The 25475-nt window shown below is 41.4% G+C and overlaps 1 protein-coding gene across 6 annotated transcripts in view; it reads left to right on the forward strand.

Annotated features, from left to right (window-relative positions):
• Positions 1-25475, forward strand: part of LOC128842510 (beta-1,3-galactosyltransferase 2-like) — a 150380-nt gene that overhangs the window by 105038 nt on the left and 19867 nt on the right. For 4 of the 6 annotated variants that reach the window (XM_054038576.1, XM_054038573.1, XM_054038574.1 and 1 more), the window contains 2 exons: positions 2327-2447; positions 7185-7281. The gene's annotated coding sequence lies outside the window, so the exon portion shown is untranslated. Of the gene's footprint in view, positions 1-2326; positions 2448-6081; positions 6241-7184; positions 7282-25475 lie in introns of all 6 variants that reach the window. The other 2 variants (XM_054038577.1, XM_054038578.1) reach the window with 2 other exon arrangements.

Genomic DNA, 25475 nt, shown 5'->3' on the forward strand with positions numbered 1-25475 from the left:
TTCTGAGTAGTGACTGAATTTGTATAGATTTGTTCACCTAAGTCATACAACATTGTTTCTGCACTACAATTAGAAGATTCCAAAATGCAGAAAGTGTGAACAAGATGGCTGTGTGAACACCTCCAGTGCAAACACCGAGGAATGCCCTGGAAATGTTGAATAATGTGTATTGCGTTCAGTTAGGATTGTATTATTCTAGATTCACATTAGCATAACTGAGATTAGAGTTTAGGCTGTACAGGTAGTGACACCTATAGTTAATGTTGCCCAGCACTTCCCAGTGTAGAATGTTATAAATTAGACAAACTTAAGCCACAGGAGCTCAATTTTTCCATGTCTGGAGTTAGTCTCAGGTTGTTTTTCTTTTTAAATCGTCAGCTAAAACAATTCAGCTATTTCTTAGAAATGAGGTTAGGCAAAAATTCATGATTTTGTCCATGTTAAAAAAAAAAAAAAATCTTACAGCCATTTAGTTGAGAACCTCTGGTGCCTCAATGCTTTGGAACATAGTCTTGATTTTTTTATTTATTTTTGGTAGAGTGGGTTGCCCTGGTGGAAGGGATATGCCTCTTACCATTCCTATTTATGCTCACCCAAATTTGGTCAATTTAAGAGCCTCTGAATACTCTATTTGCACATACTCATTAGAAACTTGCTAGAATTTTGGCCGGTAAATCTTCTAAACATTGCATCTGTACTAATGCTCCAGCCCAGGGCTGTATGGTCTAAGTAGAACTTCCTTCCAATTGCTCCTGGCAGTGCTACGTGGGCAAACTTTACTTCTGCACTTTTCTAACTTTTGAATGCTTGGCTTTACAGCCTTAATGTTTTCTTAAGAGTGTTTTTGTATGTAATTTAAATTACACTACAATAATTTGTTTATCAATTTTCACAGCAGTTCTGACTGTTTTTTGTTCAAGTAGGGGAAGAGCAAAACCACAAAAGATTGAGAGTTTTGGCTTCAATTAGAAACTATACTCATCAAAACTTGTGGATACTTAGCCAAAACATATGTCAATACTTTCTGGGGCTTCCTTGCTACATGTTCCTCCTGACACTGGAGGGGTTACCTAGGGAGGTGGTGGAATCTCCTTCCTTAGAGGTTTTTAAGGTCAGGCTTGACAAAGCCCTAGCTGGGATGATTTAGTTGGGATTAGGTCCTGCTTTGAGCAGGGGGTTGGACTAGATGACCTCCTGAGGTCCCTTCCAACCCTGATATTCTATAATTCTATGACACCAGTAGACTGAAGGTTTCCATTTAAGTCTCTTGGTGGAGGAAAGACCAGTGGCTTTTTATTCTCTTCTAAGCACGTTCAGGGCATGGCTGGGCATTTCATTTCCCCATCTAGCTTTTCAGAATCCACTAGTCAGGCCTACACTCCATATTAGATTCTCTCTCCCAATGTCTTATGACTACAGGCAGCTTGATAAACCACCCCCTTCTGCAAAGGGACCCTAAATAGTCCTCCTACCAATCTTACAGCTGTAGCATGCTTTTACATTAACACACATGCAATCTTGGATGTTCTAATATAAAATGTAACATGTGACAATCTTCCTTCTCCAGCTAACCAGTTGAAAACCAGCAGGGGAAGCGGACACTTCTAATTATCAATGCAGAGATTTATTGTGGACATCTCAGTACTTTAGAAACAGTTTAGTAGTTTTCCAGTTTGGGTTTTGGGAAGCAGCATATTTTACCCGAAGTGGGACTCCTATTCCTAAAAGTAGGTGGCAGAAACCAAGAAAAGCTGCTTCTTTTTTTTTTTTTTTTCTTTCAAAATGAGTCTGATACAACTGTGTTGGGAATAGAGCTTGAACTTGTTAGAAAGCTCGATTCTATTGTGAACAGCCTGTTGCAACTGTCTGGCCATGATCCTGTAAACACACATCTGCTTGTCCTTAAGTGCAAGAGTCATTTCATCAAAGTTAATGAGACAACTCGCTTACTTAGAGCAGGGCCACCCAGAGGATTCAGGGGGCCTGGGGCAAAGCAATTTCGGGGGCCCCTTCCATTAAAAAAAAAGTTGCAATACTATAAAATACTATATTCTCGTGGGGGCCCCTGCGGGACCTGAGGCAAATTGCCCCACTTCCCCCCCCCCCCCCCCCGGGGCAGCCCTGACTTAGAGTTAAGCAATTGTGTAACTATTCGTATGATCAGGGCCTAAAAGTGAAGTGTATTTCACTATATTTTTATAATGACATATATGTCTTTTTTGGCACCCTGAAGGTATGTCCCAATGATTAAAAAACCAATATATAGTAACCAGGGAAAATCAAAACTAAATGAACCCCAATATGCCTCTCTATTTCCCTTTTACAGGTACAGGTTCCTGGCCTTGTTATCAGGGTCTATCACCTGAGGAAGCATTTCCTGTGCCCCACCCTCCATCAGAAGTGTGGTATAGGAAACAAGAGGAGAGACAAAAGCTATGTTGAAACAGGTAAGTATTGTATTAAGGGTGATTTACATGAAAGGCATAAGGGAAAAACCATAAGTAAACATATAAACTCAGTAAACAGTGGACTGCAACAAAAGAGCTTGAAGCTCAGACCCAATATACCCCTCCCATGGCAACAAGAACAAAACAAATCCCCAGTATATCCTACTGCTAATCAGATGTCATCTATGGTCAGGTCAGATGGTAGTGAGTAGTGGGTCCAGGACCTCCTACCCTCGGGCCAAACGCTGGCCTTTGGGAAGAAACTCTGGATGGTGGTAAGCTGCTTGATGGTGACAAGCCACCAGAACCGAAGCTGCTGACTGGTGGACCAAAGGACCCTGGATGGCAGATAAGTTGATGGTGACACAGGATCCTTCACAGCTCTTGATCCGAAGACCCACACAAACCTGACCGCACATTGCTGCCTCCTGAACGGACAGCACCGTGGTGACGTGGCAACAGTATCTAACATTATACGGGTTTGTGTCCAAACCCTGTATATTTAAGGGCTCTAAAAGCTTTGTATTGCACATTAATATGGGTAATCTAGGTGTATTAGTCCTGCTTAATGACTAGAAAACTTTTACAGTTGTTTGAAACAGCTTTATAAAGTGAATCTGAAACTTGAACATCTAAAATCCAGCAACTGTCTCTGTAGGAAGTAGTACCTCAAAATGCACCAATTACATCACTTCAATTCAATTAGCATGCTTTCTGTTAGCTATTGTTTGTTATACCAAAGCCATAAATATTTAATTAAAACAACAAGGAGTCTGGTGGCACCTTAAAGACTAACAGATTTATTTGGGCATGAGCTTTCGTGGGTAAGAACCTCACTTCTTCAGATGCATAGAGTGAAAGTTACAGATGCAGGCATTATATACTGACACATGGAGAGCAGGGAGTTACTTCACAAGTGGAGAACCAGTGTTGACAGGGCCAATTCAATCAGGGTGGATGTAGTCCACTCCCAATAATAGATGAGGAGGTGTCAATTCCAGGAGAGGAAAAGCTGCTTCTGTAGTGAGCCAGCCACTCCCAGTCCCTATTCAAGCCCAGATTAATGGTGTTGAATTTGCAAATGAATTTTAGTTCTGCTATTTCTCTTTGAAGTCTGTTTCTGAAGTTTTGTTGTTCAATGCTGTAGTTGCTGGTGAGTATTTGCTTCAGGTTGGGGGGTTGTCTGTAAGCGAGGACTGGCCTGCCTCCCAAGGTCTGTGAGAGTGAGGGATCACTACAACCTATCCTGGAAAATGATCCCTCACTCTCACAGACCTTGGGAGGCAGGCCAGTCCTCGCTTACAGACAACCCCCCAACCTGAAGCAAATACTCACCAGCAACTACACACCACACCACAGAAACACCAACCCAGGAACCTATCCCTGTAGCAAACCTCGTTGCCTACTCTGTCCCCATATCTACTCTGGCAACAGCATCAGAGGACCCAACCACATCAGCCACACCATCAGGGGCTCATTCACCTGCACATCCACTAATGTCATATATGCCATCATGTGCCAGCAATGCCCCTCTGCCATGTACATTGGCCAAACCGGACAGTCCCTCCGCAAAAGAATAAATGGACACAAATCGGACATCAGGAATGGTAACATACACAAGCGAGTAAGTGAACACTTCAATCTCCCTGGTCATTCTATTACAGATTTAAAAGTCACTATCATTGAACAAAAAAACTTCAGAAACAGACTTCAAAGAGAAACAGCAGAACTAAAATTCATTTGCAAATTCAACACCATTAATCTGGGCTTGAATAGGGACTGGGAGTGGCTGGCTCACTACAGAAGCAGCTTTTCCTCTCCTGGAATTGACACCTCCTCATCTATTATTGGGAGTGGACTACATCCACCCTGATTGAATTGGCCCTGTCAACACTGGTTCTCCACTTGTGAAGTAACTCCCTGCTCTCCATGTGTCAGTATATAATGCCTGCATCTGTAACTTTCACTCTATGCATCTGAAGAAGTGAGGTTCTTACCCAAGAAAGCTCATGCCCAAATAAATCTGTTAGTCTTTAAGGTGCCACCAGACTCCTTGTTGTTTTTGTAGATACAGACTAACACGGCTACCCCCTGATACTTGACAAATATTTAATTGGCATAGCATATATATAAAATTACCTAAAAACTGATAAACTGATCAGATTATTTGCTAAATAGGCTAAGCACTGAGGGATTTTTTTTTTTTTTGTAGATTAGTATATCAAAAATTGTCTTTCCGAATGGATAAAAAACCTGCCTCTGTAACTAGAAAGTACAAAGGTGTCTCCTGGACTTCAAAACAAATTATGAGGAATTCATTGCTTAGCGATAACACAGTGAGACATTGGTTATAAAATGCCAATTATTCACATTCATTTAATAAAATAGATTTATAATGTGTAAACTTCAGATACTTCACTCTTTACTAAAATGAACCATTATGGGATGCAAATTACTCTTAACTTGATGCATAGAAATGATAAAACTGTTAATTTTCAGAACCTGTGCAGCAAAGTGTAAAATGTGCTGTGTGTGTTCTTTACAGCTCTAATTCAGGACAAGTTCATTTTTAAAAGTGTAATCCGTGATATTTACATGCTATATTCCATTTAGTTATTTCTTATCTATTTCATATCCCATTAAAGGCTACTAATCTCAGCATTAAAAAGGCCTTATGTCACAGACAAAACTTGAAAATGGATAAAGGACTGAAAGTACAAGAGTATAGCCCAATAGCTTTGTGTCTCTTTTAATCTCTTTGCTAATAATATGATCATGAATCTAAATGCAAAGCTCTGTACATCTTGTACTATTACCCATTGCTTTTCATTGTGCTGAAACTACATCTATCCCTAGCTGCTTTACAATGACAGAAAACTTACTTTTTTTTTTTTTTTTTCAAATGAACTACAATGTTCAGCATTTATTAAAAATAGATGGCTGGAATTTATGAGCCTTGAGGATAGGACAAGAAGCAATGGGTTTAAATTGCAGCAAGGGAGGTTTAGGATGGATATTAGGAAAAACTTCCTAAATGTCAGGGTGGTTAAGCACTGGAATAAATTGCCTAGGGAGGTTGTGGAATCTCCGTCACTGGAGATTTTTAAGAGCAGGTTAGACAAACACCTCTCAGGGATGGTCTAGATAATACTTAGTCCTGCCATGAGTGCAGGGGACTGGGCTAAATGACCTCTCAAGGTCCCTTCCAGTTCTATAATTCTATGATACGAAGCAGGAACTTTGTTACAAGAGAAGTCCCACTGAGTTCAATTGAATAGCAGCTTATTCCAGAAGAGGTCCCATTGATTTCAATGAGTTCTCTCATGGAGTAAGATACTATTCAGCATGAGTAAGTGGTATAAGAATCTGGTCCTCAGTTCTGACCCTTTTCTAGAGGTCGTACTGAAATCAGTGGGGCACCTCGTGCTGTAAGGTACTACTTAGCAGTAGGGAGTGTGGTGGAATCTGGCCTAGTGTGATTAGATGTATAAACATTCAATGCCATGTACTTTTTCAAAGGGGACTTTGAAAATTTAAAAAAAAAAAGATAATCTGCTTATTATTTATAAAACAATATGCCTTGAAAAGATTAAGTTCAATTTTCATTTAACACTTAAATTTTCTCTCCATTTAGAATGCCCTGCCAGCCACAGGTTTAAATGTAAGGGCTATCGGTCTTCCCAAAGGACTTCAACTATCCTGGTGATTCAGAGAGAGAGAGATGGGTGCTTAGATAGCCAGGACCCAGCCCTGCTTATAAAGCAGAGTCAAACCTTTGGCCTTGTACTCGTATGTAGGTATAATTCAATGGTGTGATTGAGGACCTGTTGTAATATGTTTATTTAAACTAGCACCAACTAACAGATGGGCAACCATATTCTGTAGCTGATGTAATTTACAAGAAGTCTTCATATGTGTCACAAATTAGAATGCATTGAAGTAACAATGTAGAAATGGTGGCATCCATTACTGTTGAGGCCCAGTTCTGAAAGGCCACACACGTCTAGGTAGACACTAATAAAAAGGAGCTTTTGGCTAATAATGAGCCCTGGAATTCCAGAAGCAATCAAGGATCCAGCAATATTGCCAGTTTTGACCGTTTTGTGCAAGGTTTCACAAGATTTGGCAAAAATCTCTCGCAACGTACACTCAGGATTTCATTCCCAGCCTATTGGCATCATCTCTTTCTCCTCTAACCAGTTGGCTACCATTTAGATACCATTCTTGACTTCAAAATTCAAAGTATCATCTGTGTTTGAGAGCACAATACCTTTGGTGCGCTGCTAACCCTATCAACATCCAAACCAACATTCTCCTTCCCTCCCACCTACGCCTCTGACATCTGGGGCCTGATGTAAGTGTGTAGTGTGCGCTGCTCCTTGCTGCCTAGGGCAAGTTGTTGTCTGACCCTACCATCCCTTCAGAAGACTATGCGAGGAAAACACAAAACCTTACAGCATGATAAAAGAGCACTAATTTAAGAGCAATAGTCTTATTCAACATTTCGAACTATTGTTGATTGTTTCCATCTCTCAATGTTTAATGTCTTTATGATATTCTAGATGGATTTGTAGAATGTACAGCCATGTACTGAATAGACAGGAACAGCTTTAAAACAGGCCATGAGCTGGCCTACATGGCAATTGCCACAAATGATAAGTTCATCTTTCTAAAAATTGAAACTTTCTATCATTGTTGATTTTTGGTATTCATTTCGTCTCATCATTCTTTTATTAGTCTACCTACGGGGGAATCTGTGAAACCATATAAACTCAGGTCATCTGGAAATATCCTTGCTTGACCTTCTGCTCAAGGCAGTTTGCCCTATTCAAAGGTGAGTTCAACCTGACAAAGAAGCTCAGTAAGAGATTAAAAAAAAATGTGAAAAATTGTGAAAAGTTGCAGGAACCACGATGAGGAGGAGAGCTCAGGCAAACTGTGTGAGTTTAGCCCACAGGGCTGTCTTCTATTGCACTTTATAGGTGACCTGCCAGTGAGGGAGGCTTAGCTTACTATGGTTGCTGGTGAATATATGTATATCTATTGATAGAATGGATAAGCAGCCTATTAAGATACTGTGAAAATTGTTGTGTATGAACATCCAGAGCATGGAATGGTGCTTAATTGTTTATACATCTTAATAGATACATTTAAAAAAATGCTTTGTATCTTTTGTGTGTACCAGCAGTTCAGGTGTACTCTATTGAATCACTCATTGGTTTAGGAGGTGATAGAATGCCTGATCTGACATTTCTATCTCTGGCAGAAACAGTAAGATTGCATACTGCATTTAGGCCCCAAATGACTGGATTTGAAATAAATGGAGTTCCATGCAGGAGTCATAGTCTTCCTGTGTGGATCACAATACAGGATCATGGTCTAAATTTGCAAATGCCCATGAAAATGTTCATTTCTGTACACAAGGAATGGTAGTTTTGACTCAGTCTAAATCAGCATGGATCAGCATTCAAGTCACACTTCCTGTCAGTACCCGTCCTCAGCTGGGGAAGCCAATGAACCAACCAGCGGACCAAATTTGGTGATGAATCCTGGTCACGTGCCACCTAAGGCATGGTGCGCATACACTAAGAAGAGTGTTTAGATGCCCATACTCTGAAAAACTAACACTGTAAAAGTTTCTTTGTGAAGAAAGACTGAAAGCTTTGTCATGGCAACAAGAAGAAGCTGGAGATTTAAACGGTTATTTTTTTTCTGTAGGAGACCTATCCAGTTAGCAGGAAGGTGCTAACATGGCACCTATCAGGAAATAAATTTAGTATAGCATTGTCAGTGACAGTGAGGGATCCAAAATTGTATTCCTTAACTAAGTATGTTAAATCCCAGCTGTCCATTTGAGGGAATAAAACATGAAAGACTATAATAGTCTAGACCTAAAAACTGAAACCGCAGATTTGCAGCACATTTTTACTTCATGTCCAAAAGCACAAGTTCTTTTCAATACATGTAAATGTATTAAATTATACTTGTAATGCACATGAAACAATACACGCAATGAGGATTCCCCTCTAATCCGAAAAAAAATTGACATAAGAGTTTTCCATCAAAGACAAATATTCTGTGGGAATGGGTCAATTTTGATAAAACTTTCTAAGATAAATAGTTGAAATGTTTCATTTTGACAATGTCAACACATTTCATTGTGAGTTTTAGATATCACAATATTAAAATTAATATATTATTATATACAGTTCAACTTTGTTTTGATTAATTTTATATTGATATTTCATCTCCATCAAAAGAAAACATTTTTGAATGTTTGTTTCATGGGAAATTATGGAATTTGTGTCTTTTGCTCCAATTCTAAACATTTTTCGAAAAGTTGGAATTTCCTATAGAATGGAAATTCCTGTTCCCAAAAAGCTCTACATGCTACATTTTAGAAACCCATTTTAGTCCAACATAACCATGGAAATTTGTTTTATGTAGCAAACGATTTACTTTAGCAATCTTTAAAAAATATATATGGCGCTTCTGGAAGGTGTCAGGTTGAAAGTACGATTTTCTTTTTTCCCTCAGAAGGGATATGATAAAGGCAGGTCCTAGAATCATAGACTATTAGGGTTGGAAGAGACCTCAGAAAGTCATCTAGTCCAATCCCCTGCTCAAAGCAGGACCAACACCAACTAAATCATCCCAGCCAGGGCTTTGTCAAGCCGGGCCTTAAAAACTTCAAAGGATGGAGATTTCACCACCTCCCTAGGTAACCCATTCCAGTGCTTCACCACCCTCCTAGTGAAACAGTGTTTCCTAATATCCAACCTGGACCTCTCCTACTGCAGCTTGAGACCAATGCTTCTTGTTCTGTCATCTGCCACCACTGAGAACAGCCGAGCTCCATCCTCTTTGGAACCCCCCTTCAGCTAGTTGAAGGCTGCTATCAAATCCCCCCTCATTCTTCTCTTCTGCAGACTAAAGAACCCCAGTTCCCTTAGACTCTCTTCATAAGTCATGTGCCCCAGCCCCCTAATCATTTCTGTTGCCCTCCGCTAGACTCTCTCCAATTTGTCCACAACCCTTCTGCAGTGGAGGGACCAAAACTGAACACAATATTCCAGGTGTTGCCTCGCCAGTGCCAAATAGAGGGAAATAATCACTTCCCTCGATCTGCTGGCAGTGCTCCTACTAATACAGTCCAATATGTCGTTGGCCTTCTTGGCAACATGGGCACAGTGCTGACTCATATCCAGCTTCTCGTACACTGTAATCCCCATTTCTGCAGAACTGCTGCTTAGCCAGTGTTGTGGAAAATTGACCACACAGTTGATTTTGGATCAGCTAGCCTGAGGCTCCTTTATTGATCAATCAAACATGCATGCATGGGGGAGTCAGCCAAGGAAGCCCCCCTCACCCCAACCCCCCGATAGATAAAATGCAAAAGCTTATATAGGATAAAACCACAAAAAATACATATGCTTCCTTAAAGTTTTACATCCATATAAGGAATAAAGCAAAGCAAGCTTTTCCCATTTTTCTCTTACTTTTGCCCTTTGTGGTTTCTTGCTCTGTCACCTGGCAGCTATTAATCATAAGCTGTTACAAATGGTTAGTTCTGCTTTTATAGTTTCTACAATTAGTTCTGCTTTTATGATTTCTCTTTACCCTTCTTTTTCTACCTCCCCCCTCCCCTTTTTCTACCTTCAGGCTATACTATACAGACTGCTTAACTAAAGTTTAGGCCCTGACCGTTTTTCCCCCACACCAGTTAGTCCCCAGCCTGTAGCAGTGCATGGGATTCTTCCTTCCTAAGTGCAGAGTCCTGCACTTTTCCTTGTTGAACCTCCTCAGATTTCTTTTGCCCCTATCCTCCAATTTGTCTAAGTCACCCTGGACCCTATCCCTACCCTCCAGCGTATCTACCTCTACCCCCAGCTTAGTGTTATCTGCGAACTTGCTGAGGGTGCAATTAATCCCATCATCCAGATCATTAATAAAGATGTTGAACAAAACCGGCCCTAGGACTGACCTCTGGCCCACTGTGCTTGATACCGGCTGCCAACTAGACATCGAGCCATTGATCACTCCCCTTTGATCCCGACAATCTAGCCAGCTTTCTATCCACCTTATAGTCCATTCATCCAATCCATACTTCTTTAACTTGCTGGCAAGAATACTGTGGGAAACTGTATCAAAAACTTTGCTACAGTCAAGATGTACAACATCCACCGATTTCCCCATATCCACAGAGCCAGTTATCTCATCATAGAAGGCAATCCGATTGGTCAGGCATAACTTGTCCTTGGTGTATCCATGTTGACTGTTCCTGATCACCTTTCTCTCCTCCAAGTGCTTCAAAATGGATTCCTTGAGGACCTGCTTCACGATCTTGCTGGGGACTGAAGTGAGGCTGACTGTTCTGTAGTTTCTCGGGTTCTCTTTTTTCCCTTTTAAAAATATTTGCCTTTTTCCAGTCATCCGGGACCTCCCCCGATCACCACGAATTTTCAAAGATAATGGCCAATGGCTCTGCAATCACATCAGCCAACTCCCTCAACACCCTTGGATGCATTAGATCTGGACCCATGGACTTGTGCATATCCAGCTTTTCTAAATAGTCTTTAACCTGTTCTTTCACCACTGAGGGCTGCTCACCTCCTCCCAATACTGGTGTTGCTCAGTGAAGTTGTCTGGGAGCACTGAGTAGTTCAGCTTTTTCCACATCATCTATCACTATGTTGCCTCCCCCATTCCCTGACCTTCAGAGGTGAAAGTAAGCCGGTCGGGTCCGGTATGGCATACCGGCAAGAGCCAATATGCCTTGCCGGACCGGACTGGCTTGCCCAAGCTGGCGATTTAAAGGTCCCAGGGCTCCTTTAAATCCTACAGTGGCCAGAGCCCTGGGCCCTTTAAAGCGTCACCTGAGCCCTGTTGCCGGAGTCCCAAGATAGCGCAGCAGGGCTCCAGCAGTAATTTAAAGGGCCCGGGGTTCTGGCCACTGCGGGGAGCCCTGGGCTCTTTAAATCACTGCTGGAACCCCGCTGCTGGAGCCCCGGGGTAGCAGCGGCAGGGCTGAGTGATTTAAAGGGCCCGAGGCTCCCCGCAGCGGCCGGAGCCCTAGGCCCTTTAAATAGCCCCTTAGCCCCAGGGCTCCCAGCTGCCTCTGCAGCTGGTAGTGCCGGAGGTGATTTAAAGGGCCCGAGTATTTAAAGGCCCTGCCTCTTCTGGTTGAGGCCACGCCCCCTGGTCAGGACTCCAGCGTAAGTCCTCTAAGTAACTTTCACCCCTGCTGACCTTCTTGTTGTTAACATACCTTAGAAACCCTTGTTATCCTTCACATCCCTTGCTAGCTGCAACTGCAATTGTGCCTTGGCCTTCCTGATTACACCTTTGCATGCTCTAGCAATATTTTTATACTGCTCCCTCGTCATCTATCCAAATTTCCACTTCTTGTAAGCTTCCTTTTTGAGTTTAAGCTCACCGAAGATTTCACTGTTAAGCCAAGCTGGTCGCCTGCCATATGTGCTATTCTTTCTGCACATTGGGATGGTTTGTTCCTGCACCCTCAATAAGGCTTCTTTAAAATATAGCCAGCTCTCCTGGACCCTTTCCCATTAGTGAAAATTAGTGAAATTTTTTCATGCTACTCCAGCGATGTGCTTAAACCATGACTTGTGCTGGGATGGAAGTTCAGTTTCCAGGTCAATAAGAATGAAAATTATGATGGTGGAATCTGTGATGTGGACACTTGTCCATTAACCACTGAACTAATTTGTGGGTTTTTTTGTGGGGGGGGGGGGTGTTCTTTGGGGTTTTTTTGTTGTTCCTATTATTTTGAGCTGAATTTTGGCTGGTAACGTAAGTGATAATTGAGTGTCGAAACTTTCTTCTAAGTCATCATTATTAGTAGTAGTATAGTATTATGTAAAGGCTCCAATCAAGACCAAGGTCCCATTATGCTAGATGCTGCAAATATTATATACAACAGTGCCACAGTCATTTTATTAACATGACCACACACACACACACACACACACAAACCTGAATCTAACTTTATATATCTAACCACAACTGAACAAAGGTTTTTTTTTCGGAGGTGAGTGAGGTTTGCAGGTATATACAACATAAACATTCTTGCCCAGTAGGGTTGCCAAAATGTCATTCTGAATACATTCAGTTTAATGGATATGCCTAAAGTGTTTTTCTTTTTTTATACATGGTGGTTAAATCATTCCAAACTATGCAGAGTGTCTTGAGGGTTGCATATTCTTTTAGTTGAGGTTGGAATTGATGGGTACAATTCTAGTAGTATATATTTTTCACTTCATATATATGTTGGATTTGATTGTTTAGATTTGATTTTTTTTAAATGGAAAATTGTAAGAGATCCTTATCTGAGAGAAAAAATTCCTTTCCCTTTAAATTTCAAAACTTTGAAGAACTAGAGAATTAGTGGCTTCCTTGGCATTTCTTTGAAAACCGGATTCTGAGTTGGGAATTTCTGCTATGGGTGAGTACAACAGATTATTGGTCCTTGATCACATCCCTGTGTGCATCCTAGCACCGTGTTCCTTTATGATGTGGCCCTTTAAGACTAGAGGTTGCTGGGAATTATAATCTTGAGATTGGGTGTGATGGAGAATAGACAACTGACTAAGCATCATGAGACTGCCTGCAGACTATATAAAGGAGTGCTCTTGGTTTAATCTGAGGTTCTGGCAGGAGGACTATGTGATAGCCAGGAAGTGCTGCCTTGCTGGGAACAGTGTGCCCTCTCCCCATGTGGGGGGAAGTGGGATAGGCCTCAGTTACTCTTTGTTTGTATTATTTTGACTTTTCTGCATCTTTTCTTAATAAAACTAGTCCTCGATTAAATGGTTCTTGGAGCTTTATTATACTTACTGTACTCCAGTGGGCAAACTCAGTAGCTAGGGCAAGCTTTTTGATGTTACTGGCCAAATTACAGGACTGGCAGCAGTCAGTCCACTTATCCTGATTTTTCTGGTTCAATCCTACATTCTCAGTAAAGTGACCTGTATCTCAGCAGAATACACTGAGGAGTTATCTATTAAATTCTGTTGGATGATTTCAAAACAAAACAAACACTCAAACAAAACACATCACCACAGGAAGAATATATTATTTTAAATTCTGTAGAAATTTTCCTGTAGAGTAAAAATAAATATATCCTGGTCTGAAAATTCTGTGCCCAGATCAGATTGTTTGAAGACCCAGGTCGTCCTTGGATAACCCTACCCCATTCCTTCCCATTAAGTTATCTCTTTGGCCCCCATCCTCCAATGAGCCCCATGTTGGCAAATGCCTCACTGGTTTAAAAGGGACTGTTTGTGGGTGCAGGGATTATACCATGCGTTGATCCCAATGCATGACTGGGAACTCTGTGTTCATGCCTCTGGAGAATGGTGAAAGCTTTTATATAGGTCGAGAGATGCATGGCATGTGTAGCTGAAATAAATGATGCACATTTGTGATGACCTTAATAAAGAGGGGGGAGAGAAAGGCAGAATGATCAGTAGCATCTGGAATCCTGCTGCTTTTACAGGAATCCACAAAATTAAGGCTTTCTGAGAGACTAATTCCAAAGACTAGTTATTTATGAACTAACCACATATCAAGACTTGTAATTATATTTATGTTGATTTTTGTAGCACTTGATCTGAATAACAGTTTTGGGAAGACTTTTAATTAAAAAATACAAATTAATCAGATAGTCTCTAATATAAATTGCAGAACAAAAGACCCCTTTCTTCATAACAGCTATGAATTGGGTTTTCATTCAAGAATATGAATTAGGGGAAGAATTCATGCAAAAAAAAATTCCTTCCTTTTATTTTGAATTCTCCAAATGAACCTGCTGTTATAGAAGAAACAATGGTTCCATCCTCATACTTACTTGTTGCCTACATTAAAATCAAGAAACAGATATACTTTTGGATATTACCTGAGGGATTTCCTGTTCAAAAATAAGTTTTTATAAGCATCATGAATCTTATTATTTGGATTTTCCCCATTTCTTTGGTTTGAATTTCATCAGTTAAAAATAAATCTAGATTTGACTTGTGTAGTCATGATATCATAGACTCCTGGGCTCTCAAGAATGTAACCACCGAGATTAGGAACATCTACACAGAGACCCAGCTCCTTTAGCTCTCCTTTGCCTTATGACAGCATGGACAGCATGACTTCCTCAAGAGGCCCAGGATTATAACAGAATATGGGGAGTTACCACTGCTCTGATATGCAGAAACATGTAGCTGGACTTCCGCTTGAAATATTATCCCATCTGGGGGGAGCCAGCCACACACTGTTTGTGGAAACGCCTCCCATCCCTGATTATTGCCCCATGAAACCCTGACCCCATGAAAGAAATTCCATGTAGGCTAGGGAATAAAAACTTCTCTTCTCATTTGTCAGTCTTCCCCCTTCCCCTAGCCACCAACATTTTTCATGTTAATAGGATTAATATTCTGGAATAATACACATTTTGTAATTTAAAGCAGGATGTCACTTTCCATTTGACCACAAGATGGAGCCATTACAAAACTATTCATTTCAGGTGCCTGCGAACCACAGTGTTATTTTTGTATTTACCAGTGTTTGTTATTCAGATATCTGTACAGGTTTTATGGTTTTAACACGAACTCCTCTGCTTTCCCCTAAACTAATATTAAAAGTGATTGTCTATTTTATCTTTAAAGGGTGAAATGTTCGATGATATACATTCCACAGTATATGTCAGATGGACATAATCACTTTGGCCTTGCACAGAAGTTTATTGCTTTGTCTATAACTGCACTGCCTTCTGCTGTAGGGTGACCATATGTCCCGTTTTGGCCGAGACAATCCCAACTTTTCTGACAGCCTTGCACAGGTAACAGGCAGGGTGAGCTGTGATGCCAGCCCCAGCCTTGCATGGGGGTGGGGGACAGGCAGGGTGAGTGGTGAGCCCCACAAGGTGTCCCGTTTTCCCTTTGGGAAATATGGTCACCCTATTTCTCCTGTCATCACTCAGCTCTCATGAGCTAAGCAGTGCAGGGCCTGATCAGTATCTTCACTGGAGACTGCCAAGGAAACTGATATTGGAAAATATTTTTCAGAGCCCATAGGAGGCACTTCCCCTCTGCCTGCACAGAATATGTCATTAGGAGGCACTAGGCTGCTGGAGTGCCATCTTTCGGAGAAAGATGTACAACCAAGGCCATGATCACATATGATCATTAAAGATCCCATGATGCTTTTCATAATGATAGGTTCATGGGGAAGGCTAAGGAGGAAAGATGATATAAGGCTTTTGTTTGCTTGTTTTTTGCTGTTGGTAAAGTGACACACCTTTGTCACTACACTAACTTGGGTAATTAACAAGGGTCATGATTTCTGTGGGGACACTGCAGTATGCTGGGGAATTAGGATGTATTGTCTGTCTAAATCCACCAGCCTTTACAGGTGTACCTATTGTCCCTTCTCTAAGAGGACAATTCTGTGAGAACAAATGGGTTGGATGTATGTGTATGGTTTTGATGGGAAGGCTATGAGTTTTTTGTTCACTTTTTCCCAGGAGCATGAGCTCCAAGGAGAAGGAATAGATTGGCTGGGAAGGTACCACCCAAGAATCACCTTTATGATTGGCATTGATTTGTTATGTGTTTCTTTGCAAGCATCAGCCATATACTTTTAGTCTGAATAACCTGTATTATATTAAGGGAAGAAGATAAGACCGATGTAAGGTCTCAGACACATGAGGGCACTGTGCACATGCCTCATGATAGCAGACTGTATTTAAACACAAAATGGAAGCTGCTTGTCCCCATTTAAGAAGTTAACACACACACAAAAAGTTGTAACACAGCCTGGTACCCGTTACGTACACTACAGTCCAATCAGTGTTTATGGATTTTTATCTATCATCTCTGGCTGTTGTGAGAGAAGTAATGGATGTTCATTGCTCCTTTCCTGGCAGTGGCTGTTTCATGGTGAGGAAATGGAATATGCTGTGTTCCACCCATTTCCTATGGCCTTTGAAAAAAACCATTCCACTGCAGGAGGTAAAAGCTCTGTGGGATTGGTTTTCCATGGTTTTCTCATGGGGCTTGTTTACTGTTTATTGTTTCTAGCCTTTGGGAGATGGTTCCTTTTGTCTGTGTGAGTTCTGGAGGGCAAAGAGGATTGTAGGTGGAGGTGGGGCATGCTGTGGATTGGTTTGGGTGAGTTGTTTCTTTGGAGGTTTGTATTCCAGTTCTTAGTTGTCTTGGCTGGATCATTTCAATGCCCAATTGTGGATGTCTGAGAGGGTGGGAACAATGCTGTCTGCTGGGACTCAGATTGCTTTGAACCCAAGCAATCTGGTTTGAAATCAAGGTGTACAACAGAAGCTACGCTACTGGTGTCGGTTAGCTCTCCTCCTGGATGAAGATCAAGCTGTCCATCCTAACACTTCTTTTTTTAGACAGCTATTTAAGATATTAATGACAAGTGCCAGAGAGAGTGATCAGAGGTTTTCTTACCGCATAGTTGTGCTGTTTAGATGCTGCATGTGATTATTAGAACTGGGAGCACTGGCTGTTGGGAGTCTGAAAGGACAGGAAACAGGAAGGAAGGGGGAGGAGTTGAGAAGACTGGGTGAGAGTTACAGAGTATGCAGCTGCAGCTTGGTAAAGAGATTTCCACTGTAAATAAAGTTCTGTTGAAGTCTGTTAATACCTTGCCTGGTTGATACGATAGTGAAGTTTCTAACTCAGAATTGGAAGAATAGAACTCTTCCTGTGATTCTTTACCATGTGAAAGCTGTAATGTATACTTTCATAAGGCAAGAAGGCTGCATTGTTTTTCATTTGGATGCATCCTCACCATGCTTATCCATGACATTTTGATCTCATTTAACCCTATCATGATGCTCTCTCCATAAGGGTACATATTCACAGCATTTAGAAATCACAGCCAGTTAAGAATACAGCAGTCGGCTTCTTAAGATGACAGCATATTATTCCTGTGATCTCTATTGGCTGCCAGTTGGTTAATGGGGCCAAAGTCCTTCCAGGGTGTCATTTATAAAAGGCCACAACTCTTTCTGGGAATCTTAAAGGAGCAGCAGTAGCAGCAGAGGGCAGCATAGGTGGAGAAGTCCTAGCAAGAGAGGTCCCTGCTCTGACCTGAACCTCCCATTAGGGATAGCCTATGAGAGGAATGAGGCCAAAGTCCCTACCCCTACCCAAACCAAATGGGTTTGTCACTTGGCATGTTTGTGGCTGTTAGACATAGGGCTTGATGCTGGAGAAATACAATATCAGAAATTCCTAAAATCATGTCTCTATTGATTGGAAGGGGAGCTGCTTTGTGACCCAGTTCCATAATGCGTGATTCTGCATATACGTGCTGACAGTGAAAAGTAAATTGTGTGTTTGTGAAACACTGATGAAGCATTAGATTAGTAAACTAGATTTTTAGCCCTCTTCATACAGAGCTTGTTAACTACTATTCCACTGTTTTTCAATATTTCTTTCAGGCTTCTGCCTTCTCAATGAATAGCTCAGGCTATAGCTTGGATCACCTTGTATGTGACTTTTTCCTTGATCTGGAGAACAAATACCCATATAATGACATTTGCTGCTTTTGAAGATTACAGGAACTGGCATGCATATGTGGACAGTAAATACCTGTAATTATCTCTGAGCAACGCCCAGTACAACTATTTGGTTTTGTTCTTATTTCCCTTTCAGTAAACATTGCAAAGGGGAGTGTATTCACAGGAGCAATATGTGTTGTGTAGTAGGTAGGTCTGAGTTTTGTTGTGTGGGACTTGAATATGAGCTCACTCACACCTCTGTAGATCAGGAGTGACTGCTGGTATGAAGGTAGTATGAGAAGAGAACTGGCCCCTTTGCATCCTTTATTGTTTATCAAGCTTTCAGGGAAATGAGTTTATAGGTGAATGTGAGCCTTCAAGTGTTGTCATACCTGGACCAAAAGATCAGGCATGAGACTTCCAAGGCATTTGTCTTTCAAATGATAAACACTGATGGAAGTGTTTACAGACAGGCCCCTTGCCCTGTCTTCGTTAATCACGTTTAACAGTTAAATTTGATTTTGTAAAAATCTAGAGTGTATCCCTCCTGGAGATCTGAAGTAGTACCTTTCTCAAGTCATATAGACTGGAGAATGAAGCACCGAGAAGCCCCGTGTCTGGAGCCCATGAGTATCTGTATAGATGTAGGGTAGAGAGAGGCTTAGTGGCCTCCTGTGTCCTCCCTAATTTTGCAGCTCCCAGTCCCAGTGATGCCATCAGATTGCACTTTGCAATTTAAAGTCTGGACATCTTTCTTTGTTTTTTTATTTCCTCAAGCTTCTCCCATCCATCTCCCTCACAGCCCCTGAGCTGCTTACCTTACTCTCCATGATCCTCTCCTTACTTCCTGTCCCCTTCCTTCCTTCCAGTATCCTCCTTATACCTCCACTCTGTTCAAGCTATCTTGCTCCTACTATCTCACCCTCTCCTGCTATTCCTTCTTATCCCATCTCTGACCCATAATAATAAAATAGAACTAAGATGACATTATCTCCAATCGCTTTGCTTGTGTGTTCTCCTCTCTTCTCCCCCTCTCCTCATCTGATTCTTCTTTAGACCAAAAGCTTTTTGAAGCAGGGTCAGTTAGGAAATCATGTGGTATATTTTGGGCACTGCTGCTATATCAATAACCAATAAAAAACACCTACAGTGTAATATTACGGCAGCAAAAGTGTTTTTTCCTGATTATCAGAAACAAAGAAACAATGAAGTAAATAGGCTATCATAGGCGCCAACTCTGTGGGTGCTCTGGGGCTCAAGCACCCACAAAAAAAAAAGCAGGGTGTTCAGTAGCCACAAGCTACCAGTAAGTGGCAGCAACATGTACCTAGCACACAGTGATACTGGAAGGAGGAAAGCACCAAGCAGCAAAAACAAAGGTCAGCACCTGTGCAGACTGTATTGTGTACCTGGCATTGGATTTGCATACCTACTTATTGTATCATCTCTCTGGAGAAAGAAGTACAAATAGATGAAATCATGGTTGATTAGGCTGCACTTAAGAGTCACATCTCCATATTGTAAAGAGCAAATTCCATTTAAATACTGTATCCATTTAAATGGTGCGTTGTAATTCATAAAACGCTATGCAGTTGAGGCAGGTTTGAGTCACCCATCCATCAAAGGAATTTTGTGAACTGCTGTGGGGTGGGGTCGGGGCTGGGGCAGAAGCAGTCAGGGAGGCTGTGGAAACCTGCAGCCAATTAGGGCAAGGCTTATTAGGAGCCAGACAGAAGGCAGCTGCTGGGGCAGCCCAGATATAAGGAGCTGCCCAGCAGAGCAGAGGGGAATTTCACCCTGACAAGCAAGGGAGGAGGACTGGCTTCCAGGGATAGCACCTGATATAGAACAGTGCTGGGTAGGCTCAGGGGAGTGGAGGGTGAGCTCTGGCCTGTTACCTGCTAGGCTGCAGGCCCTTGCTAGAAAGGGCCAAGAAGGTGCAAGAGCCAAGGGGAAGTGGCCCAGGGATGATAAGCAGACAAGGGGAGAGAAGTTAGGGAGAGAGGCACCTGCTAAAGGGTCCCTGAGTAGAGGGTGTGCCTGGATTCCCCCCCCCCCTTTCCCTTTGCACTGCACCTGGCCGCAGAGGAACATGGCCAATACAGACTACAACTTGTAGCTGAAGTGAGGGATAGACTTTGGGCCTGTGGCAGGTGCAAGCCAAAGGACTGCCATGATACCTGGAATGGGGGTGAGAAAGAAGTAGTGGGCACTGCCAGAGGGGCACCGCCGAGCAGGGGAGCAACGTGGGTCCAAAACAGCAGAGTAGAGCAAAACTCAGTTTCCCCCCCCCCCCCCAAAAAAAAAACCCTTTCCCTCCCTGGATACCCTTGACAGACTCTTCCACCAATTCCCTGGTGAACACTAATCCAACCCCTAGGATCTTAAAACAAGGAGAAATTAACCATCCCCCCTCCCTTTCCCCCACCAATTCCTGGTGAGTCCAGATCCAAACCCCTTGGATCTTGAACAAGGAAAAATCAATCAGGTTCTGAAAAAGAAGGCTTTTAATTAAAGAAAAGAAAGGTAAAAGGAAAAACCCTCTGGGAGAAATTAGCATACCAGCTACTCTCACAGACAACAGATTTAAAACACAGAGGACGTTCCCCTGGCAAAAACTTAGTTATACGAAAATTACCCAATTTGATTATTCCCTAATGCCCAAGACAAGTTACAAAGAAAATAAACGTAAACCTATTTATTTCCTTCACTAATACTCACTACTTGATAAGAGGCTGATTTCTGAAGCTTTCCCACTCTGGTCAATACTGAAACTAAACTTTAAACAAAGGAAACTTCCCTCCTTCCTTTTGAACCATTTTATCCCCCATTGGTTCCTCTGGTCAGGTTTCAGCTAGGCTAGGTGAACTTTTTAACCCTTTACAGGTAAGAGGCATTAACCCTTAATTATCTGTTTATGACAGCTTCCATCACACATCCCTCCATTTTGTCCAGAATTCTGTCACCACGCTTACCAACTTCGCTCAACATGGCAACCCTCTCTCAGATTCACTTCAGTGACAATACATCTTCTGCATCAAAACTAAACTCCTCATCTACTCAAGCTACCATATGCAAGGCTGTGCAAGCAATGTCCCTGCCTTCATCTAATCATTCTCATTTAATGCCACTCCCTTACTTAGCCCTTGTACTCTATAGTACTGCTTTCCTTTGTGCAAACTTTGTATCCTACAAGTGCCTCAAATATAGGACCAGCTCTAGGCACCAGCAAACCAAGCACGTGCTTGGGGCAGCATTCTGGGTGGTTTGTTGTTGTTGTTTGTTGTTTTTGCTTGGGGCAGCAAAAAACTTAGAGCCGGCCCTGCTCAAATATTCCTTAAATGTGTCTATAATTGCATAACTTTCCTAGAAAACATTTTATTTTAAAGGATATCTGAACTGGGAAAGGAGTCTGATAGGCTATATCCTTACTTTTGGATAACAGGTATCACCTTCATATTTCCATGAGTCCTTTTTCTATATTGTCAGATGCTGCCTTGCAAAGGCAACCCAGACAACAGTATATTCTGATAGTACAAAATGGTCTATGTAGGTGTAGTTCTTTGTTTTTTATTTTAAAAATAATCTTTATGGTGTACTGTATAATTACTTGACTACTTATGACGGTACGTGTTTTATGTGATGGTTTATTGCATGTAATACAGAGAAGACTTTCATGTAAGTATAATACAAATTGTTAAATGTTATCATCCACAGTTCTGGTGAGATTAGGCCTCTTAAAATATGACTCTTGGGCCTCTTAAAATATCAGGTAAATTACTGATGTATGTTGACGTGGTTACAGGGCTGATTGTACCTCGGTCCCTGTGATGAATGAAGTCGGGAGGAGGGGGAAGCTCCCTTTTATGGACACCCAGCCAGCCAGTTAGCTATAAAATCCCTCTTAGTAGCTGTTCTCTACTTGCTTTACCTGTAAAGGGTTAAAAAGTCCAGAGGTAAAAGGAAAGGAGTGGGTACTTGACCAAAAGAGCAATGAGAAGGCTAGAACTTTTTAAAATTGGGAAAAACTTCCCTTTGTCTGTTCTGTTGTTGTTCTCCAGAGAGAGGGGATAAAGCAAAAACAAGGCTGGGACTATACTGTAAAAAGCTTTTTGTCAGGTATGGAAATCATCAGATCATACCTAAAACCTACTCATAAATCAGAAAATGTCTAGAAAGACTCACTTAGGTTTGTTTCTCTTTATTTTTTATTGGCTTATGGATTCCTCTGTGCTAACCCCAAATGCTTTTTGTTTTGCTTGTAACTTTTAGGCTGGACTTCAAGAATGTTATTCTTGATGTTTACATTTTGTAAGTGGGTTTTTTAAATCTAGCAAAAGCCTAAGTTCCAGATGTTATTAAAAACAAAAAGAAAGAAAATACATTGTCCTTTTTTTAAGAACAGCTGATTTCCTTTGTTTTCTTTCTCAGCTTCCCCAGAGGTGGCGTGAAAGGGCTTGAGGGTACTTCACAGGAAGGAATTCCCAAGTGCGCCTTCCTGGGTACCAAGGGGTTTTGCATTTGGGTGGTGACAGCATCTACCCATCCAAGGTCAGAGAGAGGCTGTAACCTTGGGAGTTTAATACAAGCCTGGAGTGGCCAGTATTAATTTTTTTTAATCCTTGTGGGCCCCCACCTTCTGCACTCGAAGTGCCAGAGTGGGGAAATCAGCCTTGATAGTCCCATTTCTGATTTTCACATAAGTGTAATTAAATAAACCTTTATTATCCACAGTTTCTGGTGAGGCTGGTTCAAGTTAAAGATATGAGAGAGAAATTATGGATATGTATTTTGTCATGATTACAGGACTAACTGCCTCCCGTTCCCTTTGAGGACTCTGAGTCGCCCCCTTAGGTGTTAGGCCTTGTTCCCTTTGCTGTCTTGGGAAGTAACTTTGAGATTCTTCCACTTTTAGACCAAGATTCAGGTGCATCACCTCATCCATGCCAACAGATTTGTTACTGTGGAGGTCTGACTGGACACTTGCATGTCTTCCCTTCTGGAGCCTGTGACCAGTAACATAGTGAACAACAGCTTTTAAATAAGTAGGGCTAATAGCAAACAGAACAAAGCATCAGAGAAAATTAATTCAAAATAACAAACAGTGTACATGCATACTTAGATTCATCTAATCTTCTGCCTTATTACAAGGCAAGTTAGATGGGATTCCCTCCCGAGTTACAGGACAAGGGACAAAATTTGCATTGTTTAGGAAGCCCAGGAGCTCTTGAGACGTAGTCTGTCTTCTGAAGAGTCTCCCAAACTGCTCTCCTGTTTAGAAAAAAACCTCCCTTTTCTCAAATTTTTACCTTTCCTGTGTGTGCCTGAGCCTATTTCCCATATTGTTCAATGGACTTCATTACAGAACCTAGGCATGAAGTCTTTCCTTTTCCCTCAGACTAGTTTTTCCTAGTCAGTCAGCCAGGCCATCTAAGAACGTGGCCTTGTGACAGTTGCTCTGTTGTTTGGCAGTTAGATCCATTCAGCTTTAATGACTTGCAATCACAGGCCTCATGTCTGCAGGGGAGTGTGCTTTTTTCCTCCATCTCAGGAATCCTATATATAAAACACAGTTTTGGGTCCAAAGCAATATTCATTATCAAGCACCACAACTTTCATCACATGTTTATAAGAAGATGAGTCTCATTAGAATACTTATTGTGCTGTCTTTTTAATTGTGCTCAGGTATTGCCATCTGCATGAGGTGTAATGTTGATCATCTAATTAAGTTCTCTTTACTTGCTTCTGCAAAATGGAGTTAGGTTTCCCATGTGTGTGTCTGGGGTAAGTGAGCCTTGTTTATATTTTTCTACGTTGTTTAAATACCATAAATAATCCTGTGAAAATGTCGGGCCATTAGAGTGATGGACTGGTGTAACATGAAAATACTCAGCTGGGGCAAGCCCTATCAGCTGCAGAGAAGTCATGGATCAGAACTGCTATGGTTCAATTGCCTGGGTCAGGCATGACATAGAGATATCATACAAGCAGTCTTCTGCATGCCACAGAGACCAGGGAATGGATAGGACTGTTGCCAGTAGGATCCACTTACCCCAAACCATGCATTCAAGGAGGGATGTGGAGCACTAGGGTAGTAGGCCCTGGCTGCAGCTATGGACCGTGAAAATAATATTAGTAACAGATGTGGGGGATGTTCTATTTTTCCCTCCCTCAGCACGCACACTGCTCATCTTGTGCAAAGTTCATTGACTAGATCTTTTCTTAGGAACTGATAGTGTCACTCTTAGATTAATATTTTTAATTGCATGGTAACAATTGCTTTTCAATTCTCCTTTAAAGACTCTTTTCCAGTCAGTGTTGTACTTGTTAAATGACTCAGGGAGATAGCCATAAAGGCTGAAGTCCTCTGTGTGCTTTGTTTCCATTTAAAAGGAATGGTTTTGCAAAATGCAGTGGAAAAAGAAATGCACTACAGTATTGTGAATATAAATAACATTTCATCAGGTTAAACAACTCAGGATAGACCAATTTAAATGGAAAAAAAACCAAATCCCAAAAGTTTATAAACTATAATACAATTTTTATAACTTTAGAAAATAAATACTTTCAAAGGCTGTTAAATCTATTCCATATTTCCATTAAGTGCTATTAAATGTAATTAACATAGTTTTGTAGTGGTATCTTAAAAGTGCTTAATTCCCATGGCTTATAATAGAGCCATTTGTTGTTCAAATTGCTGCAATCATTATAAGCAAAAGAATGCCAAGTCATTAATGCAAATTATAAACTTAGTCCAAAGTTAGAAAGAAATTTATGCAAATCTTTCCGACAATATTTACCATAAAATGAAAAATAATCATTATACTGCACAATCTTAGCACAACACATATATGTGCTGCATTACTTTATCAAGGCAATAAGAGATTGGAAATAAAGACTCCATGCTGTTTCATGGTTTAAACTAATGGCTATGACTGGAGCATTTTGAGTTAATATTCCAAAGAGCTGAAACAGCATCATGGTGATTGGGAACGAGTGTCCACCTATAGGGGGTCTGATCCCTCTCAAAACCCTTTTTGGTTTGTGGAAAACAGCCAACCCGGCACAGAATGAGAGGACTGCTCTTTCAGAGGGTACTGTAGACGGTTACAGTCTCTGCTGTACAAGAAATGTTGGAAGCTGCTCCTTTTGATATGAACCATGATATAATCCTGAAATACGTGAAATCACAAAAACATCATGGTAATTTCTGCATTTCCTAGGGGGCAACTAATTTATCTTCCCATCCCATTGCTGCCATGCCATGGGTCCACAGAAATAATAGCATTGTGTTATGTCTAAGGACCTATCCTCCGGAAACAGGACAAAGTATCAACAATACAGTTGCCAATTTGAAGGATGTGCTAAAACAAACAGTTAAATGGGTATCCAAGATTAGGCACCCTAGCAAAAATGCACACTTCAGCAACATGACCCTAGAAGACCACCGCAGCTAGCTGCTGCTGATAATCTGAAGCATGGTTTGATTTTCA

This window comes from Malaclemys terrapin, chromosome 8 (genome assembly GCF_027887155.1).
Source record: "Malaclemys terrapin pileata isolate rMalTer1 chromosome 8, rMalTer1.hap1, whole genome shotgun sequence".
Classification (NCBI taxonomy): Eukaryota; Metazoa; Chordata; order Testudines; family Emydidae; genus Malaclemys; species Malaclemys terrapin.